Source organism: Uloborus diversus, chromosome 6, assembly GCF_026930045.1.
Source record: "Uloborus diversus isolate 005 chromosome 6, Udiv.v.3.1, whole genome shotgun sequence".
Lineage (NCBI taxonomy): Eukaryota > Metazoa > Arthropoda > Arachnida > Araneae > Uloboridae > Uloborus > Uloborus diversus.
In genome coordinates this window covers 148,179,514-148,206,358 of record NC_072736.1, presented here as the reverse complement: position 1 = coordinate 148,206,358, position 26,845 = coordinate 148,179,514, and the positions used below count along the sequence as shown (strand labels likewise).

The window sequence follows — 26,845 nt, the reverse complement described above, 5'->3', positions numbered from 1 at the left end:
GGGGCGGGACGCTCCCGCGTCCCGTGATAAGAATAATAATAATATTAACAAAAATTTCAAATATACTATTTATAAATTCCATTTTTTAGCAACCATAAATTTTTACATGCAATATACCATACATTTTTATTCAAAATACGAAACGTGAATATAAGCCTAAAAAAATTTTTTAAGCCGTATATCCGCTTTTTAATTTGTGAAATACTCTTGCAGAGGGGAAAAAATATCTCTGGTTGAAAATATACATTTCTTAGTCTTTAAAAGCTCTTATTTTTCTTCCTTAAGCCTAAAACTATACAATCTCCTTATTTCTAGAAAACTGTTCGTTTTTGCAAGTTCGTCATTTGGCCATTGTTTAAGATAAAACACATATAGTCATAATTTACTAATGATAAAGGAATCTGTACTTAAGAATTCCTGCGTTAAGCAATAATAGTTCCACCTTTGCGAAGTATCAGATTAAAAACAAGTACTTAGGATTGAAGTATTATTGTGATACAGTGTTAAGTGGCTTTATCGCACAAAACTCTTTGTCGAGTTATCATCTTCGGATCGTTTTTATTCTGTTAAACGCTCTGGCATTTGAAGGGTAAGCATTTCGTTCTTTTCTTCAATTATATTAAAAAATGTATTTTTTAAATTAATGTTTTATTATTCTTTTATTAATCTTAAAACAGAAAGCAAAAACACCAAACATAGAAAACAATTCAGACACTGAAAATAATAAAAAGATTTTTAATTCTAAAAAAAGAAATGTAAAGCTTTCTAAGCACTTTTATTATATTGCCCTGATTGTCACGAAAATTTCTGAGGTCTGCTTTTGCTTATGTCTCAGCAACTATAGACCACTTAAAGACTTCGGAATTTCACTAAATGATTTGATTAATCTTAAGGTACAACTTAACGCTGAAAAATTAATATTCTGATATAAAATTTATTCCGGTTAGGATGGAAAACAGCAAATTTCATGTAATTTCCTAATTAAATGTTTAAATATAAAGTCCATTGTTACTAATGTTGTTGCCTTGCAACAGTATTGTCAACAGTAATCATGATGAAAATTTTGAATCAAGGATTCTCCGAAGCAAGCGTGAAATTTATTCACTGTCAATAATCGATAACGGGGCTAAGTAAAGAGACATATTATGATCTTTATCATGGAGTAACTTGTATGTTTTGAACCATAAATTAGTTTGAAAACCTTAATATTTAAATGGATTTTATTAAGTTAACAAACAAATAAATCCTAGAGAGGAACAAAGAAAAATTTTTATAGCCAACTGCTCAAAGGTTTAGACACGTACAGTTTTTTTTTTCCCCATTTAGTACGGAGCATTTATATGAAAAAATAAGCTGAAGTTTCGTGATGGTAACATTATTCTATATCTGAAATACATTTACCCTAAAAAGAATAAAATAACAGAATTGTTTAAAAAAATACCAAGCACTTTTCATAATGCACCTAAAAGGACAAACTAACTTTTCTGGGTCAGAAAGGACAATTTATGTATTCTTGTAGTTTTCAAAAATCCTAAGAAAATGACACCACAAACGAAGAAAAGTGCAGTTCTAGTCATTTCAAACCAAAATTTCCCTATAAGAAAAACATGCATGTTTCAACACTCAAAAGTTATGATTTAACGCTAGATAATGATAAGAGAGAAATTGTCTTCATGACTTAAGCCGCCCTTTTCTTCGTTTGTGGTGTCATTTTCTTAGAATTTTTGAAAACTACAATACCTAAATTGTCCTTTCTGACCCAGAAAATTTATTTTGTCCTTTTGAGTGCATTATGAAAAGTGCTTAATATTGTTTTTAAAAATTCTGTTATCTCTTATTACTTTTAAACGACATAGCATTCTCAAAAAAAAAAAAAAAGCCTATTCTCTGATCGAGTAACGCTTCTGACGTCATCAACAATGAAACTCGCGCCATAGCATTAAAATTTGATAATAATTTTTGGTAATATTTGACATGAAGGCAAATGCTTTATCTTTACGAGGCTAAACTGGATCCGGAAAGTTATCTGTTTTACTGGTAAGACTGTAATTTTAAGAGAAGGTAGAAAGGAAAAAAAGGCCAACAATGGACACTCTCTACTGGAGTTAATCCACAGGCGCTCGGTATTCTCGTTGCTTTTGTCCTCCTTTGTTACTCCTTAAAGCTCTTCTTCCAGTGAGTTCTGAACTGTGTAAGTTTAATAACTTTACTTTTGGAAAGAGCTCTGGAACCAATCGCATAAAATGTCTCCAGTGGCTCCAAGCTCGATTATTAGCACGCCAAAATGCAGTTGATTACGCGTAACCTGCAATCTTTAGGAGCTGGGATTTTGAAAGAGGGGAGAATTTTATCTGTTTGCATTGCCGCATCCTCGTGAAACCGAAACTCATCCGCGTAAAATAAAATAAAGGTGTCAAATCTGAAACCGCGTTTGATCAAAACCGCGTAAAACGAGGATCTACTGTACGTTGAACTGACATGTATTCTAAGCACGATACATGAAACTAATTTCATTGAGAAGATATGAGCAATTAATTTCATTGTGAATCAGAATGCCATAAAACATTAGTGGAAAATGTAGCTGTCTACTTTTAACGACGGAGTAAGGCTGAATTTCCATCAAAATTGGTTTAATCGTTATTAAGAAATGTTCAATTCGTTACTACTATGAGAACTTTCTCTAAAGTTGAGAAAGAATACTTGAAAATGTAAATTCATAGTTTAATGTGAATTTAACTATTTAGTTATTGAGGAAAAAATTGAAAGATAATTCCAAAATAATAGTTTTAAATGTTTCTGATTATTAAAAAAATAGGTTTGTCACACTTATTTTGTAGTTTTAAGTGTTTTGAAAAACATTATTTTCAAACTCATTTGGAAGTAATTTGGAGGCCATCAAACAAAAAAAAATTGTACAAACAATGTATTTATTAACTACTAGTGGTACCCGCATGGCTTTGCCCATAGTTGAAAATGAAATGGTCATTTGGTTCACTTGTATATTTACAAATAATGGATGATGGATTTCTCGCCAATTTGCTATGTTTATTTGCTTGCTAATGTTACGGTTCTTCGTTATGATAATTTGGTAATTTACTCGTTCACGTTTTGATAATTTGCTCGGTAAAATTTTTTTAAAATTAGAATAGAAAAGGAACAAAACCGAATTGTCGAAAAATCGCTTCGAGGTTCACACCCCCATGCTATAAACTACCTCTATGCCAAATTTCATGAAAATCGGCCAAACAGTATAGGTGCTATGCGCGTTACAGAGATCCTGACCAGTGGCGGATGGGGCCGGCGGGCAGCCGGGCAAATGCCCGGTGGGCCGCCTCGGTTTGGGCCGCATGAAATCTTTAATTGAATAGTACAAAAAAAAAACTTTTTTTTTCATTTTTTTTCCTTAAAAAACTGAAAAAAATCTGTCGCCTAGAAGATGCGAAATCAAACAACTTTGTGACAGTGGAAAATCTAAAATTGGTTCACTCATTTTTGTAAACGGATTTCAAATCTTTGTAAAAATCTTAGGAAGACCCTTGCCTTCTTTAAAAAAGAAAAAACCGTCGACTCGTACATGACGAAAGCCTTCTTTTTCTTCCCTTGTGGACCGGCCCACCACGCACTCGACGCCAGATAAACAATCGATTAGCACCCCACCTCATTAGCCCTTTCATTGATGATAGCCGATAACCATTTCACGGCCATCTGTGTACAGGGGACAGGGACCAGTACAGGAACACTACTTCAGACGGGACGGCAAAAGCAGTTTGCGGAACGGAAACAGCTGTTTTTCATTCGAAGATACAAAGAGAGAGGTATTTTTCCGAGAGTGAAGCCGAAAGTTACAAGGGCTAGCTCAATCCTTTGATCTTTCCCTTCCACCGCCGAAAGGACAGCAAGAGTAGAAAACTCGTTTTTGACGTCATCGGGTACACTCCGCGGGACTAGGGGCCTTACGCGGGACAATCCAGTGTGTGTGTGCCCAAAGAACTGCTGTATGCCTTAGCTAAAATACAATTTAAAAATTTGTTCTCTGTACAAGGGTTGTTAAAGAAGCAGTTGAAGGGGCCCAGGCCAATCCCAGACAAGGTTAAAAATCACTTATTATGAATAAGGATATGAATATTGTTTTCAAGGTTTGATTTTAATTTGGAAATGTCTCATAACATTTGACTAGGGTTTCTTCAGAAATATGCTCCTGCGCTAGATCAGTTGCAGGTCATTTTTCCTCCACGTTATGCTAAAGTAGACATTGAAGGTCACATTTTTTAGAATCGAAAATATTTGTGTGTAATTATATTTGAAAGTATTGAAAATGCCTTCACGTGCTGATGGCCTAGTACTGAAAAAGTTCTGGAAACTTAAGCTTTCCCTCAAAATTTTCAAAGAGCTCAAAACACATCAAAAAATTGAGAATACAACCTTTTTTTCTGTTTTTAAATGCTTTTTTTTATGGAATACTAAATTTGAAGCTGCTTCAATAAATAATTGGAGGAATAATTTTAAAAAGTTAAGATAAAGAGCTAGGCAAATTTCATAAAATGTGGTGTACGAAGTTATTTTTTAATGCAGGATTTGGTTCAACCCTGTCACATTGCAAGATAATGATATTTAATAAGTTTATTAACGGCACTGTGAGACCGTAATAAGTTTCCTTCAACCGTAAAATTACAATATCTAGATGTAATGCATGAAATTTCTTTGTAAATATTATTCAATAGTATATTCAGTAAATTACCGCCCATTAGCAAGGGCTAAAGCAGAAATACGTGAAATACACCGCCAACTCAGTCATTTAAAGCCGAGGACCGCAGTTTCGTGCTTATTAGCACTCATCAGCCCGGCATAGGAAAGTGACTGAGCTGGAGATGGAAAACCTCTTAAGGAAGCCAAGAGTGCGAAACAAACAGGTAGCTAATATAGAATTAGCAGACCAGACGAGTGACCGAAGCTGCTAATAAGCACGAAACTGCAGTCCTCGGCTGGAAATGAATGAGTTGGCGGTGTATTTCACGTATTTCTGCTTTAGCCCTGGCTAATGGGCGGTAATTTACTGAATATACCATGCCTGCGTTCAATCTTCGAGTTGAACCGAACCATTGCTTCGGTCACTCGTCTGGTCTGCTAATTCTATATTAGCTACCAGTTTGTTTTGCACTCTTGGCTTCCTTAAGAGGTTTTCCATCTCCAGTTCAGTCACTTTCCTATGCCGGGCTGACGAGTGCTAATAAGCACGAAACTGCAGTCCTCGGCTGGAAATGACTGAGTTGGCGGTGTATTTCACGTATTATTCAATAGATTTAACTAAACAATTTCTTGAACACTGTATCCCCATGCTTAAAATAATTAAAAATTCGCATGTAAAATGAGCACTGTATCGTGATTATTTCAATCGTGTATCTATTTTTGTAGGAGCTTTTCTTCTCTTTTTTTTTTTTTTTTTTTTGTGATCATTTAAAGCTTTCAAATCAGATACATTAGTGTTTTTGTGATTGTACAAAAGCTTGGCCATTTACCGTATTACCCCACATTATCCGGCATGCCGCAAAATTTGGGGGTTACCAGATTTTCAATAACACTTGCCTGGTCCTTCCCGGCATGCCGGAAAAATCGAGGTTTGGAAAAAAATGATAATAATATAAAAAATATATGATCAGCTTAAAAATGAATATGAATTCTTTTCATATCTTATTGATATTAACAAACAGTTTAATTTTGTGAAAATATTTACTAACAATGCCATTTGTTATTTTAACAAGAAAAATATTGTTTGATAACAAATAATTTTATAAAAATTAAATTGAAACTATGTAAGCAAACATTTAAGCAGTAAGAGTCCGCCCCTAAACCAGTGCTAAATAATTTACCATAGCTCTTCAATAAATAAAAATTAAACTTACCTCTCTGAAAGGAACCTAAAATATTTTTATGTAAAAAAAATATGAATAAATCGCAGTAACGATGATTGTTTCTGAACTGATTACTTTATTGGCATGTAATTAAATCCATTAGTTATGTCCTATCATAAATAAATAGCAAGCACATGTTATATGAAATGCACATTTATTTTGAAAAAAGGTTACTTTCGCGATTTATTTATTTTTTTACTTACACCGGATTGGACCGGAACGGGAAAATTTACTTTTGTTTTAATGCGAAATAAACCCCGAATTATCCGGCATGCCGGACAATTCGAATTTCTCGGCGTGCTGGTCAACCTCGCTTTTTTCCGGCATGCCGAATAATGCGGGGTAGTACGGTAATTGTTCTTCTGTATTGGAAGACTAATTTCCTGACCCATATAAAAAAGCTGTTGAACTTTTTTCTCGCGTAAGAGCATTTGGAAGAATCCGATATTTGAACGAAAAACTTTCTGATTACAAAAGGTACGCCGACATTTTTTTTTTTTTTAAATGGACTTTATCACAGAAGAAAACTTCGTAGAATATTCCGAAAGATTTCAACTAATTACTGTAACGTAATGTTTTGTAGAATTCAGACATGAAGAAATTTTTCAGTCTACGAATAAGTTAGCTTTATAAATTTGGCGATAATCATTGAAACTTTAAACTTGGTTTACGTTGCTAAATTTCAATACGTTATTTATAAATTGAAGTGAATAAAATGTTGATTAATAATTTCAGTAAACACCCATTAATCTGGGAAAACCATTTAAATGTACATACGGTATAAATGAAGAACGCGTTAGTACAATAATGTATTTTTTTAAGGCTGTATTTTTATTTTTTTAATTTTCTTTAATGCAGCTTTATATTTCATTCTCTTGAATTCAAAATACAACTTTTACTGTGTTCAAGTATTTTACTTATGTACATTGATTGAATTTAAAGGTTGTTTTGTTTAAGTCGTTTTAAACAATCTAGATGACCTGGATCCTATATTAGTCCAGGTTAATGAGGTTCTACTTCAGTTTTCAAAAACAACGTTTGTTAAGATTCTTGTTCAGAGTTATAGTTACTTCGTAAAAAATAATTTTCTCTGAAACATATCGGCAGTATTTAGATTCAAATGGTATCGCGAAATTCAAATATCTTTTAATTATTTCTTATATCAATCTTATCTCTTTCATTTTATTTGAGACAAGATTGAAATAACAATGTTATTAATATTATTTAAAGTCTAAACTGACAAAATTATGTACGCACGAGAGGAAACTTGACAAGCACAGTAAATTATTTTCATTTCTTTATAAGCTCAATTTTATTGTGCGAAATTTCCGCTTTCTACCCCTTTAAAACAGGAATATTGGCTAAAGAATATCCAAAACTACACAAGAGAAACTAAAAATTTGTATTGTAGATTTTAATTAGGTTTACTGTTTTTCGTATCGCTTATTAACTTGTCGATGGGACTCAAAGCATTTACCCTTGTATTTCATTCCTTTTTGAAGCTTAACCCTCAAGAAATAACATAAAAACGGGAAAAGAGTGAGGAATTACGCACGCACGCACAACACAAATGTCCCAGATCGAGTGTACCTAGTGACGTCACTGGCACTTTCCCCCTCCGTTCCTACTTTCGAGGCGCTAAGACCTAGCCCTGAAGCCGAAGGCTGAAGGGTCGGGATTGTTTCCTAGAATTCTTTTCAGTAATTTTTGCTTTAGGGTAACTGAGGATTATACTACACTTACCACTTCCTTTTTTATGGCTTTGTGAATAAAAGGGATTCGCGCGTTGAAACTTGTAGGCACTGGCAATCTATTTATTTTTTCTCCAGTTTCGAGGCAACAGGACTGAAGAATGATGGAGTCATTTGTAACACGTTTTAGCTGTAATTAAAAATCCTTTTAAAGTTATAATGAAATTAAAATTCATTTTGATGATTCAAACAAATTATTTTGAAGAGCTAGTTTGGTTCGTAAAAAAATTACTTATTTCTAAAACTTTTACTTTAGTTATCCATTACCGCTTTTAATTTGTAAAAGTGTTTTGGAGACTTTTGTTATTTATACTATCATTTCCAGGGTCGGATTTACATTTTAGTTGAAAGCTATTGCTTATAACGAAAAGTTGTGTGAGTTGTCGTTCCTAAAAAAAAATGGAAATACTTGAAAAAATCAATTTCATTTTCAAATGCTTGAAATTTTGCAAAAATGTGGCTACAAGCCTTGAATTTTGAAATTTCTAACAAATTGGAGTTGATAAGGGGGATGAGTGCCAAAATATGTTAAATTCAGTGGGTGCTTCAATGTATGTTCGTCAAAGTATGCTTCAATTTTATTTCTTACTAAGAGTATAAATTATGAATTGTTCAAAAGGGCAGTATGTACTCTCTTGCTACCTATTTTCTAAGTGTGTACCCTATTTCTTTTAAAGCAATTTGTAGATGGGTTGCAGAGCTGATTAAAAACTAGCTGTATCGAAAGTCCATGAGCGCAAGTAACAATGCATTATCCTTTCTCCTCTCTCGCTCTATCTCTCTATCGACTGCATCATCGATGTGTCGACCCCTAAAAAGTCGCACCCGAGCGCAAAATATTACGAAAGACGGTTAGAATGCATTTCTAAGATTACAAATAAAGAAAAATTTCCTGGGATATGGACCCTCAAATCTCTCCTCACTCTAACATCATTAAAAAGATCGTCTAAAACTGCATTCTTAGAGCTACAAGTTCGAAAAACAGACAGGTGAGCGACACCGAACCTCTTCAATCCTAATATTACCAAAGATCGTCTAAAATGCGTTTTCAAAACTAAAAATTTCGAAAAATTTCCTGGGGAGAAACCCCCGGACCGCCTTTACTTCGGAGTTAATACCATGCTTAAGGTTTGTTCATATCGGCTTCCTTTTAAATCAGAAATCCTATGCAGCCGCCACAGAACAAACAGTACTTACAGAAATACCACTTTGAGGCGACGATTATGCATACATTTGTTGAGAAAAAGGCTGTAACCTTCTCAATTATTTTTACTCTTATGATAAACTTGTGTCGCCTAGTAAAAATTCCTTAAAAAATGCTCTGCTGTGAGCAATAAGATGCTTTACTGTGTCTCTGTAAATCCATCGGTCGGCCGATAAGATAACTTTGTTGCATAACTGTCCAGGACCTTCTAAGGCCCTAACAGCTCCCTGTAATAATAGTCTGTAGGGGACAATGAACACGTAAAGGCAGGGCCGCCTCCAGGGGGTAGCGTAGAACCGTGGCTGCCAATTTTAATTTAGGGATGAACAAGGTAAAAAAAAAGAATAAAACCTTCTCAATATTTAAAAAAATTAAATATAAGTAACAAAATACCAAGTGGAATTCCCGTGACAAAAATTATTTTCTCAACAAAATTTTGAAAGAAAATGCAACCCTTGAATATTAAACCTTTAAATATTATTTAGGAACATCCACGGTTCTTTATTATAATTTACCTAACTAAAGGCAGCTGAAATTTTTCGAGACATTCTGACAAATTAAAAAAAAAACAATCAACCAAAAAGCTATTCAGTACATAGTAAAAACCTATGACAAATTTTAATTTAATACAATGAATGAATAGCTAGATAATAATGGTGGTTTCATAGGGGCCGCCGAAGCATGTTTTAAATAGAAAAAAAGTTAAAATGCAGTAAGGGAGATTTAAAACATTGTAACGTAATGAATACTAAGTGTTTGAATGTATAAAACGAAAGTAAAATAAAACTTTATTAATATATTTTATCTGGAAGATATTTAAAGTAAAATAAAGTTGGAAGAAGATCTGGTGTCCCTGAAAAGTACCACATCAGTCCAAAATGTTAAAAAATATTTTAACGAATCTCAAACTCTTTATTTTCAAACAACTTCAAACATCAGGTTGGAAATTGAAAATTTCACTATGAAAAAAACCAAAGAACTAAAATGATCTCGGAAAAGATATACTGGGGGGGGAGGTTTTTCCATAACATTTGTATCAATAATTTAATAAAAAGATAGGGACTTAGCAAAGAATGCGGAAGGGAGAGACATCCTCTAGCCTTACCCTTCATTTTACACCTCCAAGGTAGATTAGAAACGTGTTTAAAACTTTTATTTTGAAAGAGTGCAGGGGAAGTTTCTAAATCGGAACCCAGTCCCATCTCATATCACCTATCGTTGTCAAAGATGGCCTACAATTCGCATTTAGGAGTTCAAATTCGAAAAGCTTCCAGGAGGGTGATCACCCAAATCCCCCCCCTGCAGAAGTGCCTCCACCCCATCTTTAAGGATCATTTAAATTTTCGTTTTTAGGACTACAATTAAGAAATTTTTCAGAGGTCATCGAATCTCTTCTCCCTCTTGTATCACCAAAGGTGGTGTGAAATTTCTTTTTTAGGGCTTCAATCCCGAAAAGATTTCTGAAAAGAGCCCCTGAACCCTTGGTAACATCAGCGAATATCATCTACGACGGCGTTTTAGAATTCAAATTTCGAAAAATTACCGAATGAAAGTCCCCGAACAGCTTTACCCACTAACCATTACCGAAAATCGACAAAAAACTGCGTTTTAAAAGCAAACTTAGAACGTTTTTTGTTCCCAACACGCTCGCCAGCATCACTAAAGGTCCTCTCAAATTTCGTTTTATGTTATTCAATTCCAAAATATGTCCCGAAAATTCCTCCCCCTCACGTCATTGAAAGTCGATGAAATAACGTTTTTTAAGCTTCAGTTTCCTAGAATTGTCGGTCCCCTTTACGCTATCAAAGACCTACAATCCCTTTCTTTAGATTTCAATTACGAAAAAATTCCTGGAGAGCACCTTCGAGCCTCTTCTCTCCCAAACATTACCTAAGATCACCTAGAATGAACTTTTAATACAACTAATTGAAAAGAGGGGGGGGAGGGACGCCGGATCTTTGCTCTCATTAACATTGTCAAAGATAGTTTAAAAACGTTCATCAAAATTATACGTTTCTCTTTTTACGCGATATCGCGTGAAAAGTTCCTCATCAATCGTTATTGCACATAAGACCTTCAGATACTGACTTTAGGAGGGGGGGGGGCAATTTATAGGTAACAAACTTTTTGAAGAACTTCAATTTCAAAAAACATAGCCCTCCCCCCAAAGATCGTCAATTGTCACCTAAATTGGCGCTTTGGGAACTTCAATTGAGAAATTTTGCACAGAAAGAATTCCTGAACGCCCTTCTCCCCTCTAGTGTTTCAAAACAATGCTTATTCATATGTTTTAGAGCTCTGATTTTGAAAAAGTTTTGGGGGAATTCTCCAAATACCCCCTCCCGCAAACATCGCCCAAGATCATTTAAAAAGTCTAACAATGCGTTTTTGAAGCTATAATTTTTGAAAATTTTCCGGGGGAGTGCCCCCGAACCCCCCCCCCCCCCTCGTCAGCAAGAATATTAATTTTCACTATGCAGGTGTTCGTATTATTGTTTCTTTTTCTCCACATTCGTAAACGCAGTTCTCCTAATTTGAATACTCAAATTCTAATGGTGACTCCCTACTAAATCTAGAGGATGTATCCGCTCTACCTTTTATATCTGAAAAAAAAAAAAAAAACTTAAGGACGGTGGGAGCGTCTCCTCTTCAAGGAGCAAGTCTTAAGGGGGCCGGCGGGCCTGTAAATGCCAGGGCCGGTTCATGTTGCCCCATCCGCCACTGATCCTGACAGACAGACAGAGAGACTGTCAGCTTTATTATTAGTAAAGATACATTCATTTATTTATTTTCAAGTTTCCCCTACCTATCCGTTTCACAGTAAGATTTTGCATTATCTTTATCGCGAAAACTGAATTTTCTACCATTCCCGTGCTTGTATGATTTGTAAAAGCTTCATTTATCATTTTAAAATTAAATTTACTTTTAATGTCTTAGCAATTTACGGTCGAAGTTTTCATTCGTCAAAAATATAACTATATTACATACATCATAGGAAGTATTGCAGTGAAACCCCTCTAATGCGGACACTAACGGGACGAATTTTTTTGCCCACAATAGAGGGGTGTCCGCAGGACAGGGGTTTAATAAAGTCATTTGCATTAGAATCGGGGAATTAAAAACTGTCCCTAAAGAGGGGTGTCCGCACTTAAGGGGTGTCCGTTAGGAGGGGTTTTACTGCAATTATAGATTGAATGTGCTAAGATGAACCAAACATATTTGGAATGTATATTTTTAGTATCTATATTTTTATCGCTATCAGAGGGTTGTGTAAAATCTATGCAATCTTTAATTACATTTGAAGCACATGCATAAAATTTCATTTTATTTTCTATGTATCCATTAATATATATACGAATACTTACGCGTTATCAATAGCAAAACATTATTTGCTGTAGACAACATTGATGTTTTATGGTCAACTATTATTATAATTTTTAAATGATCGATTTAAAAAAATAATAATAATAGCTCAATAGTTAAAATTTATGTATTTATTTATTTATTTGAGCAATCAACATTGTTTTTTTTTTCATTTCGCCGTACTTTTAAGTTTTCTCATTTACTTTTTTTTGTGATCAGATTGTAGCGAGTCACGCAATCCATTGCGTCATGACAAGTAAAATTCATGAAAGCTTAACTATTTGCTTTTTTGCAGACGATTATGCTCTATACATCTTAACTATTTTCTTCGTCTTTCTTTTCGTTATTGGTCATCCTTTATAACTTTTTTCCGGCAATAAATCATTTTACATTTTTTTTTCAGCTTCATTTTTATTTATTTTATTCATTTATTGATTTTTTTCAAAAACACTATATTCGGGTGTTTTGTAGTCATGAAGTTTAGAAAGTAATTAAAATAATGTTGGTGTATTTCAAGTAAACAAAAGCTATGAACACCTCTGTCTTTTGCAAACATTGTTTTATAATATAGCTTTTGAGAATTCCTGTCCTCATTCCAATGTTACTTTATTGAAAGCAAGGGGAAATAAAAGCTTTTCCGCTATATTTATTCATTCATTAACAGCATTTCCTTGATAAGAAGCAATTTCACAAAATAGTTCAAGTTGTCATTATACAGGTTCACAAGAAATAACTTAGACACACATTATAATTTTAATATTTATGAAAATATTACGACCAAACTTCAAAATTAATATGAATACATCATTTTGTGTAATATATTTACAAATTTTCAAAGTGGCTACCTTCAGGATTAAGACAGAGCTTTAAACGTGTTAGAAGATTTTCGGCTATGGGCTGCAACTCACTTAATGATACTTTATCCCATTCCTTAAATAAGAATTTCTTTAGGGATGCAAAATCTTTATGAGGTTTAGCACACACCCTTGTCTCCAAGATGGACCCAACTGAATAATCCATTGGGTTCAAGTCTAGGGTGTACGGTGGCCATTAGGGTGGTTCAAAAATACATGTAAAAAAAAGTTTCTCCTAGTTAACAAGACACCCCTCAATATTTTTACACTTGTGGATAGTAATATACTGGAATAATTTTAGCTGCTTATATTTCAACTAAAAGACGCTGCTCAACCCCCTCCCCCAAGCTTCAAACGTATGGGGAGGGGGATTGAAAAATACTTTGAACTGAAAAAACAATGCTGAAAGTTATCATAACACGAGTAATATGCATATACATTGCAATAAAATAATATTTTCCAAAAAAAAAAAAAAAAAAAAGCTGGTGAAATTAAATGTTTCTAAATTTGTGACATTTTCTAAGCTGCGGTTAATGTAAAATGAAGGGGTCATTAAGCACCCTCTTAATAATTTGAGCATTGAATTAAGTATTAAAGAGTATTAAATTAACCCCTTCAGTCGGAATTATGAAATATTGGACCAAAAATGTTGATATTTGGTACACAGTGTACTATGGTAAAGGGTATCTTATAGACAAAATTTTGAGTTTGTAGGAGAAAAATTAAAAGAGTTATGGCACGTCCAATATTCCGGACTTATATTTTTGAAATCAATATTTCATATACAAAAACAATAAAATACCGAACAAACTTCATTATAAAATGTTCTACAAACAATTATAAAACATAATATAAGCGTTTGAAACGATGAATTAAAGATTACATACTTTTAAAAAAATCAGGAAAAAAACCTCGCTTTTCAGATGAAAATCCATGATTGGAAAAATGAGCCCCTCTCTATCTCTCAATCCTTATATGTCAGTGTTGTCAATCCCAAAACGAAAAATTATTTCACAGATTATAATAAGTAGAATGTAAAGAGTCAACTACAAAAAAAAATCAACTAATTAAAACAATTATTAAATGATTAGCAGCTGTTTAAAGTGTATGTCCGGTATACCGGACACCAGGTCTGAAGGGGTTAATTGAGTTATTGAGTATTAAATTAAGAATAAATTGAGTACTTGAAATTTACAATACTATTAGTAAGTCTAAAAGAAATAGGGGGCGTTTTGGACTCTAGCTGAAAAAAAGTTTTTTTGAGCCACTCTAGTGGTCATTCTTGAGCTCCAATGAAGTTCGGAAAAAGTACTTTGCACCAATCTTCAGTGTCTTACCTCTGTTTGCAAGTGCGGAATCGTGTTGGACAGTCCATCTTTTGTTTCTAAAGAATTTTTGCGACCAAGTTAAGACAACATCTCCCAAAAATAGTTTGCGATACGTTTCTTGATTAGTTTTATACCCTTATCAACGAAAAAAAAAATCCCACCATAAACTATTCCAGATTGGGGTCGTTAACGCCGTTTAACAATGTAAAAAGGTCTTGGAGATAACTATTGTGTGCTAAACCTCATAAAACTTTGGAATCCCTGAAGAAATCCTTATTTAATTAATTTAATACTAGTGGCACCCGCACGGCTTCGCCCGTAATAGAAAAATTAAGGGTCTTTTGGTTCGCCTGTATATTTACAAATAATGTATGGTGAAATTTCTCGCCAATTGGCTTGTGCCCATGTTACGGTTCCACGTTATGATAATTTCGTAATTTATGATAGTTTTTTTTTCTTAAAATTGGAATAAAAAAAGAACCACATCGAATTTTCGAAAAATCGCTTCGAGGTGCACACCCCCATGCTACATACTAACTTTGTGCCAAATTTCATGAAAATCGGCCGGACGGTCTAGGCGCTATGCGCGTCACAGACATCCTACAGACATCCTCCGGACAGAGAGACTTTCAGCTTTATTATTAGTAAAGAAAATACCAGTAAGTGAGTTGCGGCCCATAGCCGAAAATTTTGTGACATATTTAAAGCTCTCTGTTAATGCTAAAGGTAACCACTTTGAAACTTCTTAACTTTCTTAGACGAAATAATGTACAGGCGTCCCTCCTAACACGGTACTTCTACAACACGGTTTCGATATTACACAACCAAATTTGCGATTATTGTAACACGGTTTCGATATTACACGGTACGAAACTTGAATTAACTACTTCATGGTTTTGATATAACTCGACTTTGTTTGTTATGTACTTTGTTTTTATGAAACTTGATTTCGCTGTAACACCGTACACTTCCCTTGATTTACATTATTTCTAAGTCTCGTATAACACGGTTTCGATATAACTCGATACATCTTATAACCTGATTTTTCTCATGCACATACATAATTAGTATTAAAAATAAGTAAAAATGTTATTTTTAAAAAAGTGTTGTATCACACGGTTTCGATACTACACGGAACGAATTAACCGTGTCATACGAGGGACACCTGCATTAAAATTTATTTTGAAGTTTGGTAGCAATAATTTTATTAGCATTAAAATTATAATTTACTAGTGGCACCCGCACGGCTTTGCCCGTAGCAGAAAATTAAAAGGTATTTTGGTTCGCCTGTATATTTACAAATAATGTATGGTGAATTTCTCGCCAATTGGCTTATACCCATGTTACGATTCCACGTCATGATAATTTCGTAATTTACTCATCCATCTTATGATAATTTTGCTCCGCAAAATGTTCATAAAATTGGAATAGAAAAAGAACAAAATAGAATTTTCGAAAAACCGCTTCGAAGTGCACACCCCATGCTACAAGCTAATTCTGTGCCTAATTTCATGAAAATCGGCCGAACGGTCTAGGCACTATGCGCGTCACAGAGATCCTTACAGCCCGAGATCCGGACCGATTCAGCTTTATTATTAGTAAAGATTATGTGTCTCCAAGTTATTTCTTGTCAGAATGTATTTATGACAATCTATGTACACAGGGTTCCTCAGTTATCGTTTCATAACTTCTAAGAGGGGTTAGGTGCATCCTGACGACTCGAGATCATCTAGCAATGCTTGGTTGGAAATACTTTCCTGAGGCAAGATATAAAAAGAAGTACCGTAAATAAAGATATCGTAACTAAAAAATCTTTTAGCATGTAAAAAAGCAAAAGGAACATGAGTCCACACAAAATGTTCGAAGTTTTTCCAACCGTCCACAATGCACACCTCACATCTTCGGCTTATGGAACTCCGAGCTGTCTGGAATACTCCTTGCATACCTCAAATTTTTCTCAAACGGGAAAGCATTTCCGACTCCACATTACTACAGGCGTCCCTCGTATAACACGGTACTTCTACAACACGGTTTCGATATTACACGGTACCAAATTTGTTATTACCATAACACGGTTTCGATATAACACGGTACGAAACTTACTTCATGGTAGTATTTATACTTCATTTTAATACCTCATGGTTTTTATATAACACGAATGTTATCTTTGAAAAAGATGGAATTTCATTTTTGTTTAATACATTCTGCTAATGGTTGATAACTCTAATAAGTTTTTACTTTGCTTCTATGAAAGTTGGTTTCGATGTAACACGGTACATATCTCTTGATTTACATTATTTCTCGTACATTAAGTCTCGTATAACACGGTTTCGATATAACACGGTACATATTTCTTGATTTACATTATTTCTCGTACATTAAGTCTCGTATAACACGGTTTCGATATAACACGGTACATATTTCCTGATTTACATTATTTCTCGTACATTAAGTCTCGTATAACACGGTTTCGATATAACACGGAACACGGTTTCAAAACAACACAATACATAATGACATGTTTTTTACAATGCACATGATTAATTAGTGTAAAAAAAGAGTTAAAAAGTTATTTTTAAAAATGTCAGACCTCATTTGGAGTATGCTGTGCAATTCTGGTCGCCTTATCTGAAGAAAGATATTTTTGTATTGGAAAGGGTTCAAAGAAGGGTAACTAAATTAGTAAGGGGACTCTCAGATTTAGATTATGATACCAGACTTAATAGGCTTAACATGTATAGCCTAGAGCAAAGGAGAGTCAGAGGGGACATGATTCAGTTATTTAAATTTATCAAAATGAAAGATGTAAATGGATTAAATTTTTGCGGGGAAAGCAGGACAAGGGGTCATTGTTTTAAGCTATTTAAATCTCAGGCTAACTTGGAAATCAGGAAAAACTACTACTTTAGCAGGGTCGTGGGCACTTGGAATAGCTTACCGGAAGAGGCGGTAATGAGCAAGGGAGTGGATAGCTTTAAGAGGGCCATTGATCTTCATTGGGGACTAATTAATTGACTAGGACCAGCCTAGCTGGGCCCAGAGCCTGTTGCTGGTCGTCACATTTGTATTTGTATTTGTATATTTGTATAATACGATTTCGGTAGTACACGGAACGAATTAACCGTGTTATACGTGTGACGCCTGTATATCGTTTCGAGTTGTCAGGATGTATCCTACCCAAATTAGGAGTTCTGAAACATTCAACTGAGACACCCTGTATAATGATGGCTGCATGTGGGTGTGCTTCTTATACAAATCCACAGTTTACGCGTCGGATCTTACTGAAATATTTCACTACAGTTCCTTTGATGTTCATGAATACACATAGGGGATTTTTCTTAAACCTAAAAACAAGTACAGTTTACATCGAATCCTTGCCAAACTTGGCACAGAAGTCCTTTGATGCTCACATAATAAGGAACTCAAATAGTAAGCCATTTCTCAACCCTCCCCTTTCCTTCTATGGGGAGAAGTCCGTGAAACAGAAAGTTTACACCTTTAAGAAGAATGACTGAATTTAAAAAAAAAAGTCAAAAGATGTGTAAATTGAAATTTTTAGTCATAAAATGACTTTTCTGCTGTTGACGGAAAATTTTGTACTTATCTTTATCTTTACTAATAATAAAGCTGAAAGTATCTCTGTCTGTCAGGATCTCTGTGACGCGCATAGCGCCTAGACCGTTCGGCCGATTTTCATGAAATTTGACACAGAATTAGTCTGTAGCAAGGGGGTGTGCACCTCGAAGCGATTTTTCGAAAATTCGATTTTGTTCTTTTTCTATTCCAATTTTAAGAACATTTTCTCGAGAAAAATTATCATATTATGGACGAGTAAATTACCAATTATCATAACGTGGAACCGTAACATGAGCAAACCAATTGGTGAGAAATTCGTCATACATTATTTGTAAATGTACAGGCGAACCAAAAGACCTTTTAATTTTCTACTATGGGCAAAGCCGTGCGGGTGCCACTAGTTCTTGTTTTAAAACAGCAAATTTTGAAAAAAATAAAAAGAAAAATAATCTGATATTTATTTAAATTCGCATGTAGGGGAATGTGGGGCAAAGTGAAATGATTACGATGACTGAGTTTTTTCAAATTGAAAAAATTGGAAATTTGTTTTGAAAATTACAGTACATAAATAAAGAACATTGTGTTTTTTATAAAACTGGCATTGAAACAGTATTTTTTATTTTTGGCAGTAAACTTCAGTCTTCAAAAAAAAAAAAAAAGGAAAAATTTCCCTTTTTTTATGGAGCAAAATGAAAAATAAAATATTTTTCTAATGAAATATTGTGTTTTTGATTATGAAACATATTTTTGATCAAAAGAATCAGTAAATAAAAGGTCGAATGGATAAATGAAAAGAAAATGAAACAGTAAACAAATAATTAAATGAATAAATAAATTAATATATGAAGAAAAGAAATGAGTGAGTAGAAGAAGGAATGAATAAGAAAATCAGTGAATGAATTAATAAATAAGTGAATTACTAAATGGAGAAATGTAAATGAATTAATTAATAAATGAAAACCTAAAGTAATTTATATTAAACTAGTGGTACCTGCACGGCTTCGCCCGTAATAGAAAAATTAAAGGTCTTTTGGTTCGCTTGTATATTTACAAATAATGTATGGTGAATTTTCTCGCCAATTGGCTTGTACCGACGTTACAGTTCCACGTTATGATAATTTCGTATCTCGCCAATTGGCTTGTGCCCATGTTACGGTTCCACGTTATGAAAATTTCGTAATTTATGATAGTTTTTTTTTCTTAAAATTTGAATAAAAAAAGAACCACATCGAATTTTCGAAAAATCGCTTCGAGGTGCACACCCCCATGCTACATACTAACTTTGTGCCAAATTTCATGAAAATCGGCCGAACGGTTTAGGCGCTATGCGCGTCACAGACATCCTACAGATATCCTACAGACATCCTACAGACATCCAGACATCTAGACATCCTCCGGACAGAGAGACTTTCTGCTTTATTATTAGTAATAAAGATGATTGAGGTAGTAAATGAAACAAACCAGTTTACTTTGCCCCATCCACATTGCCCCGTATGTACAACAAAGTATTACAATACAAGTATCATTTTTCAAAAATTGCTTGCATAACCAAATGCTTAATAGTACGGTGCAAATAGACCAAAAAAAGGCCTAACCTCAACATCCAAAGTAAAAGTTTCCCTCCAACTCCAAATTGTTCTATACAGTCCACATATTGTTTGGTAAAAAGTTACACAGTTTTCAGCGTCGGGTTTTGGGGGGAGGGGGGAAAGAAGTTGGTAAATTAGTAATTTTTATCAGTTTTTCGGAAATACTTAGAAAACTATGGCGTCTAGCGCGAAAAGTGCAATTAACAAAATAATCTACACTAAATTATGAACAAAATGGTCCTAAGCATTATTTTGTTACGTGAATGGTTCCAGTGTAACGGAGGGTGTAAAAATAGAAGTTTTTTGTATTTTTTTACATTTTTCGGAAAAAATATTCATTATCACTAAGGAAACTAATTTTTTTGTATGAATTGTGTTTTGTAAAACTAAGTTAAGATTTTAGGGGCCGGTGGTATGTTTGTGATAAGCACTTGAAGGAACGACAACCTCACAAGGGACTTTACTTTTAAGTGAAACGAGGCTTTCAAGAGCCGTGTCTATATAAATCTGCGGCACGGAGAAACCCGAACCTTCTCTAGACTATGCCGCAATAAGAATGAATATATTTTCAACATAGATGATTTTAAAATGTAAAAATGCGTAACAATTATGAATTAAATTATATTATTTTTAATGATAACATTTTTATAAGTGTAGCTTTTGAAGTTTTTTGTTCAGAAAATAGGCATATTTACCTGTATATTGCAACCATACTTTATCAAACTTTTTGAAGTTCTTAAACTGAGGGCAATACTAATATTTAATAAAAATGTAGAGCGACACATGCGACATACTGTGTGATGAAAGATATTCACCAGTATTCAGTCCTCTTCAAGCATAGCACCGTCCTCTTCCAGGACTACAGATATTTACAGTCAGATAGAACTACAGATAGTCAGTATTATAGGGTCTTGGTCCCCTTCTAGATCTTCTTCTATCAGTTTAGACCACTATTTCTGCACTCGCAGTTACGAACGCATTCGTCTTTGCAAATGTACACAATGAAGGAAAGCAATTCCTGGTGGTAGGTTCTATATGAATGCTGCCTGGAAGCTGATGAAAAAGGGGGGTAGTGCAGCCAACTTGAACAATGAATATATGGGCTGCTTTGCGATAACCTGCAAGTAACACTGGTAGCGAAAGCTATCTAGATCTTCAGTATTATTGGTTCCAAACATCGCAAGAAGGAAATGCTTTTCTGCGTCAGCACTTAGAGCAGTAAATTTAAATGGAGGGAGCAAGTCCAATCATTGGCATATTAAAAGCTGACCCAAAAGACCCCAAGTCTCGTGACTCAACAACGACGAATGGTTGGCACGTTTTGCGTGAAACAAGCGAAAGAAACCTGATTTTTTCCAATACTTTGCTTTGAAATCTATCAAGTGATTTGGGGTTTTGGTTTCATGATTTAAGTCTTCACTCCCTCCATTTTATCTCTTCTCAATCCGTCAGCCACTGCACTTGGGTCAGCTTTGGGATCGTTAAAGACTAGAAGCTTCGTACAAAGAGCGTTGTTGGTTTGTACTTTTCTATGCGGTGAAATTTTTCCTTTCTTGTAGATAGATGATACAGTGTCACATCCTGTGAAGGCGTATAATGCTAAGAGTACACCTTTCATATCTCCAATGCCTCGCTGAATGTCAGAAATAGTGTGCACCTTTTCCTGCTAATATCCTTTCTTTGGTACCATCATTTTCAATTTGTTTTCTGATGGTGTGTGAACAGTCAACAAGACTAGTAAGTCCGTGGCATCACCAATCACACACGCTTCAACTCCATTCTTAGCTTTACCAATCACTGGTACAACTATTAATAAGTCAGCGTCACCCGACGCTTGATGAACTGTGCAACCGCCTCTTTGCAAGTGCATTGTAAGGAGAGAAATAAGGCTAATTTTGATCTTAGCGTTAGCTAGAAATTCACTTTGGTAGATAGTTACATCGATTGAGTCAATTGTTTGATTGAGTCGAAATTTCAATATTGAAACTTTGAATAGCGGCAACTCTATGATTAGAACACTTTTGCTTAGGCAACCCTATACCATCGGTTTTGTAATATTTTTACTTACATTTTTTATATAACTTATATGAAAACTCGATGAGGGTAAATTACCCATTTTTATGCACCTTTTAGCCCCTGGCAACCCTGATTAGTTTACACCCAACAGGTAGGCAACCTTACTTCAAAGTTTTCTTTACAGCTTTTACTCTTCATTTATGTGACAACCATTTTTGGAAACTTGATGATTGTAAACTACTCATTTTTGGGCACTTTTTAACCTCTGGCAACCCTGCTTAGGGACCGAAAAAGGTAGGCAACCTTACTTTAGCGTTTTATTTACAACTTTTACTCTTCATTTATGACAACATTTTCCGGAAACTCAATGAGGGGTGAACTATCTCCCTTATTTAAAACCTTTTATCCCCTGACAACCTTGATTAGGTAGCCGAAAAAGATAGGCAACCTCAGTTTAGCGTTTTATTTCCATTTCCTCTTCATTTATGGTAACGATTTTCAGAAACTCGATGAGGATAAATTACTCATTTTTAGGCATCTTTCAACCCCTGGCAACCCTGATTAGTTCACGTGAAAGAGGTAGAAATTCGTATTTTCACGTTTTATTTACAGCATTTACGCTTCATATATGTTAACAATTTTAGAAAACTCGATGAGGGTAGGTCAAGCCTAGTGGGATCCCATGTGGTGCCTCTTAGCTTCTTTTAGACTTCTATACGACCGTACAATATTACTTTGATAAAATTGTTTAGTTATTTCTGTTTACGAAGTAGTTAGAATTTCATTTTTCCAAAAAATCATAAAAATTGAAAAATGTTCTACTTTTACACCCACCGTAACTATGGAACCGTTCACGTAAAAAATAATGCATGGGACCATTTTGTTCGTAATTTAGTGTAGATTATTTTGTACATAGCACTTTTTGCGCTAAACGCCATAGTTTACTAAAAATTCCCGAAAAACTGATAAAAGCTACTAATTTACCAACTCCCCCCCCCCCCTCCCCAAAAACCCGACGCTGAAAACGGTGTAACTTTTTACCAAACAATATGTGGACAGTAACAATTTAAAATTGTCAGGAAACTTCTACTTTGGATGTTGAGGTTTATGTCTAATTGCACTGTACTATAAATCTTCGGCGAAATTTTTTTTCTTGACATGAATAGACTACATATGGTACTATATAGTTAAAATAATACCCGATAGGTGGAGCTAAAAGCAGAGAAAATATTTCCCCACTTCACTTCGCCACACTATTTCACTTTGCCCCATGTTCTCCTACATTTTAAAGCTCCTAATTTCCTACGCTTTTTTTTCCTTACAGGTATGGGAAAACAGCGTGGAAGTTGGTTTGCGCATGGACTAAGTAAGAAACGGCCATTCCATCGAGACGAGAGGAAAATTGTCAACCTCATACTGTTCATGATATTTATAGCAGGATTTGTGTTCCTTATTTCTGCGCTACTTTTGCTGGGATTTGGACCTAATCACGCTTTCTACTGCTTCATGGGAATATTTCTAATTTTTGAAAGCATTTTTATGTCCATGAGGTAAATATTATTCTACTAGCTGCGTTGGCCGGCTTTGCACGGTCTACTTCGAAAATAAAAGTTATGTCTAGTGACGCGTGTTCAGCAATCAGGCTTGAACAAAAAAAAATAGTAAAATTTTGCGGCAGATTGTGGAAAAATAACCAAAAAGTAAACATTTTAAATCCTCCGATTACAGGAAAAGCCTTTAAAAGGAAAGCATAAATTTTACTTGTTCATATTCGAGAAAAAAAATGGCAACACATCTTTCTTCTCAATGATTTTCTTCACGCTTCAAATTTCAATAAAAGCATTGCCACAGAAAGTTGAGATAAAGCACTGAATAATAATTTAAATGGAGGAAAGCCTTCGAAAAATAGGGATTTTATGTCGAAATCTTAGTGGCATATTTTTTTAAAGTAGTTTTTAATTGATATCTGCGCAAATTATCATCGGAGGATTATGCTAAATAGTCAAACATAAAGACGGGAAAACTAGGAATCCATCTATACCTTGCTCGATCGTCAGTTTATTGGCGTTCGAGAGAAGTAACTTGTTAGAAGTAACTATACATAGTTACATAGGATTATATACGCTCAGTTTTTAAATATATAAGATTATGACTTCCATTTGTTTAATACAAGGGCTGTTTTTAAAGTAAGTATCGTTTTGAAATAAAAAAAAAAAAAAAAAAAAAACAAGTACAGATAGAGCAAAGAGATTTATTACACAGAAGTCCACCACCCTTACGCTACGTTGTTCCCGTGACTTTTTCCTAGCATTTGTCATAGCGCGGTACAAGTTTTTGTATACCTAATCGTAGAAGCATGCTGCCAGTGTAGTCAATAGGGCGGTTCAAAAAAATTGATTTTTTTTTTTTAATTTCGCAATCGCGATACCTTTCAAAAGTTTGTTGCGTAAAAATCTACCAGCCTTACGCCATTTTTCGACACTGATCCCGCGATTTACCAAGCATTTGTCTTAGCAAGGTACTGGGTTTTGTATACCTATTTGTAGAAAAGAACCACCTGTGTAGTCAACAATGAGGTAACATGTTCTCTGAGCTCTTCATTGATGATCCGCCATCGACCGCCGAGGAAAGACTTCAGATTCCAAAACAAATAAAAGCTGCTGCGAGCAAGGTCGGGGCAGTCCGGAAAATGTTCAAAAACATCTCAGCCAAAGCCCTGTAAGAGTCCTCATGGTCGACTACTAGAGTGGTTCGAAAAAATTGATTTCTTTATTTCGCAATCGCGATACCTCTCAAAAGTTGTAGCTCGGTGTCCTCAGTTGGGAAAAAATAATAAAAAAAATCTAAGTTGATATTTTCAGTTCACGCATGAGGCTGAAAATTTGAAAAAATATGCTAAAAATTGAATTTTTCAAAAATATAATTGTTTTTTTTTTTTTTTTTGCAACGCAACAGCCATAAATTGTCAGTATAAAGCGCAGTTTGAACCTAAAAAAAATATTTTACAGCTTTTACATAAGATATTTCGTTTGCGTATACGCCTTAAACTGGGCTAAAATCTCCTGCCTAATCTAAGGCGCATTCGCAAACTAAAGATCTTACGTAAAAGCTATAAAATATTTCATGTTCAAACTACGCTATATACTGACAATTTATGGCTGTTGTATTATGAAAAAGCACCAAAAAAACTAATTTCATTATTAAAAAAATAGTTTTCCAACTCCCCACAAGAGAGTTTGGAAGTACATAACTTTGCTGATTTTTTTCTGTTCGTTTAGGAATTAAAAAAAAAAATCGTCAGAAATAAGTAATATAGATTTATCTTTATGCAGAAAAGTAACAGAAAAAATAACATTCAATAGAACAAATTTGCACACTTGCAACACTGCATACTCTTATTACTGGCTGTCAAGGAACCCCTTTTTAAATGGAAAAAAAATAAGCTTATGGACGTAAAGACATTCAATGAAAGCCATTTTGCTGAATGTCTTTACATCCAAAAGCTCACTGGTCTAAACTTCTTCAAAATTGGCAGAAAATCTGGGACACTGCAGAAACTGGTCGGAGAGATCATGATTTAATGCCAAAAGTAAAACTAAAACAACGCTGCCAACATTCAATGGAAGTACAATTTCTCAGTGTACATGGACCATTTCCATCGTATCTACAAGATTTAAGTTAATTATCTCACCATTACGTGTATGCAGTCAACCTGGAACTCCTGAACACTACATATTCAACTGTCCTACTAACCAGCTCTTTCCATTGCACTTACAATTCCAACTTTTCTTTCTCTAAAAATATTACACATATTCTATCTCATCCAGTTACGCGCAAGAATATCCAGAAAATAATGTCGCTTCTCATATCTCAAGAAGATGACTTTAAATATCCAGCCTAAAACTTTCAAAATTGCCGTTTACATTGTATTTACCAAATCCCAGTCTTATTTAGCTTTTTCACTTGTATACTTTGTTCTTTTTATTAAGATTTTATATTGGTTTCTGTAAATATCGAAATTGTTCCAGCGAGTGTCGCTCGTGAACTGTTCTGTTCCCCCCAGTCACCACATCCAGTTAAACCCTCACCGGGGTTGGTACGGTGATGATTGGTGGGGTTTAAATAAAATAAAACACAATCAATAAAATCCAAAAGCTCAGTTTGTTTGCATTGAAAAAGGAGACCTTGAAAGGCATGTATACAGTTCTCTGTAAATTTGCGATTGAACGTTATTTTTTCTGTATCATAACTACTTCAAATTACTAATGTATTGTTCTAATGTAGTTGTTCGAGCATTTTACATAGCGCACTAATAAACATTTACTTTTTATTTCAGTTGCTACTTACGTTACTCTGACCGTTCTTCTGCTTCACATTCTAACGCAGAGGAACCAATCATTGAAGCAGGCAAAAATGAGCAATCTAAGTTATCTACAGACAGTTATGGCTCCACAAGTTTTCTTAAAGGGAGCATCACTCATGTAAAAGCAGATATTGAAGAGGGTTGAAGTAGTTATGAAAGGACCTTTCCAATTATTTCTGATGGCTGCTTAACATATCAAAAGCACTGGCGAAAAAAACCTGCCCATGATGATGTTTGTGAAGAAAGGAAGCAACGAGTAAAAAAGCATAGCGTGCTCATTTAAGAAAATACTGTCATCCTATTGCTATTTGTAGCTTAATGTACGTATGTTTGCCGAGAAGCCTGCGGGACGGTGTCCCCAAAACTAATATGTATGTAGCTGTTACTTCTCAAAATTATTTTATAAATTAGCTTATAGTATGCATTAGCAGACCAAAATATTTTCGCTGCTATCAATACAAAAAAAATTTCAAAATTTCAAAAATAATTAAAGCAATTTGGGAAAATAATCTTTTGGTTCAGTGTTCTTTATCCATCTCCACTTTTATTGATTTAAGTTTTAATGCAAAAAGTTACTGAATGATGATGATAATCGAAAATATTTAAAGATGATATTACTGATATGCATCTTTTTGAAACGCAATCAAAGAGAGACGCACTATAAAATATTATTGTGTAAAGAGAAAAGTAAACTGTAAATATTACACGTATGAACTTCATTACATACCTCAATAACTTGAGCACTTGTCTTAATTCATTTGCAATGTGAAAAACACGCATTTGTAATTTATATCATGCTCTATTTTAATTTGATAGTCAGTAATTATTTCTAAATGTATCAAGTAGAAGAAGACGTACAACGCTTCACGTCTTGCTTTATCAACAAAAAAAC

The 26,845-nt window shown here is 34.4% G+C and overlaps 1 long non-coding RNA gene across 1 annotated transcript; it reads left to right on the top strand.

Moving 5' to 3' along the window:
• The first annotated feature begins 500 nt into the window (after nucleotides 1-500).
• On the top strand, nucleotides 501-26,845 carry LOC129224567 (uncharacterized). Its single transcript, XR_008580698.1, has 3 exons — nucleotides 501-589; nucleotides 22,915-23,140; nucleotides 25,927-26,845. It is a non-coding gene; the product is annotated as an uncharacterized LOC129224567 (long non-coding RNA).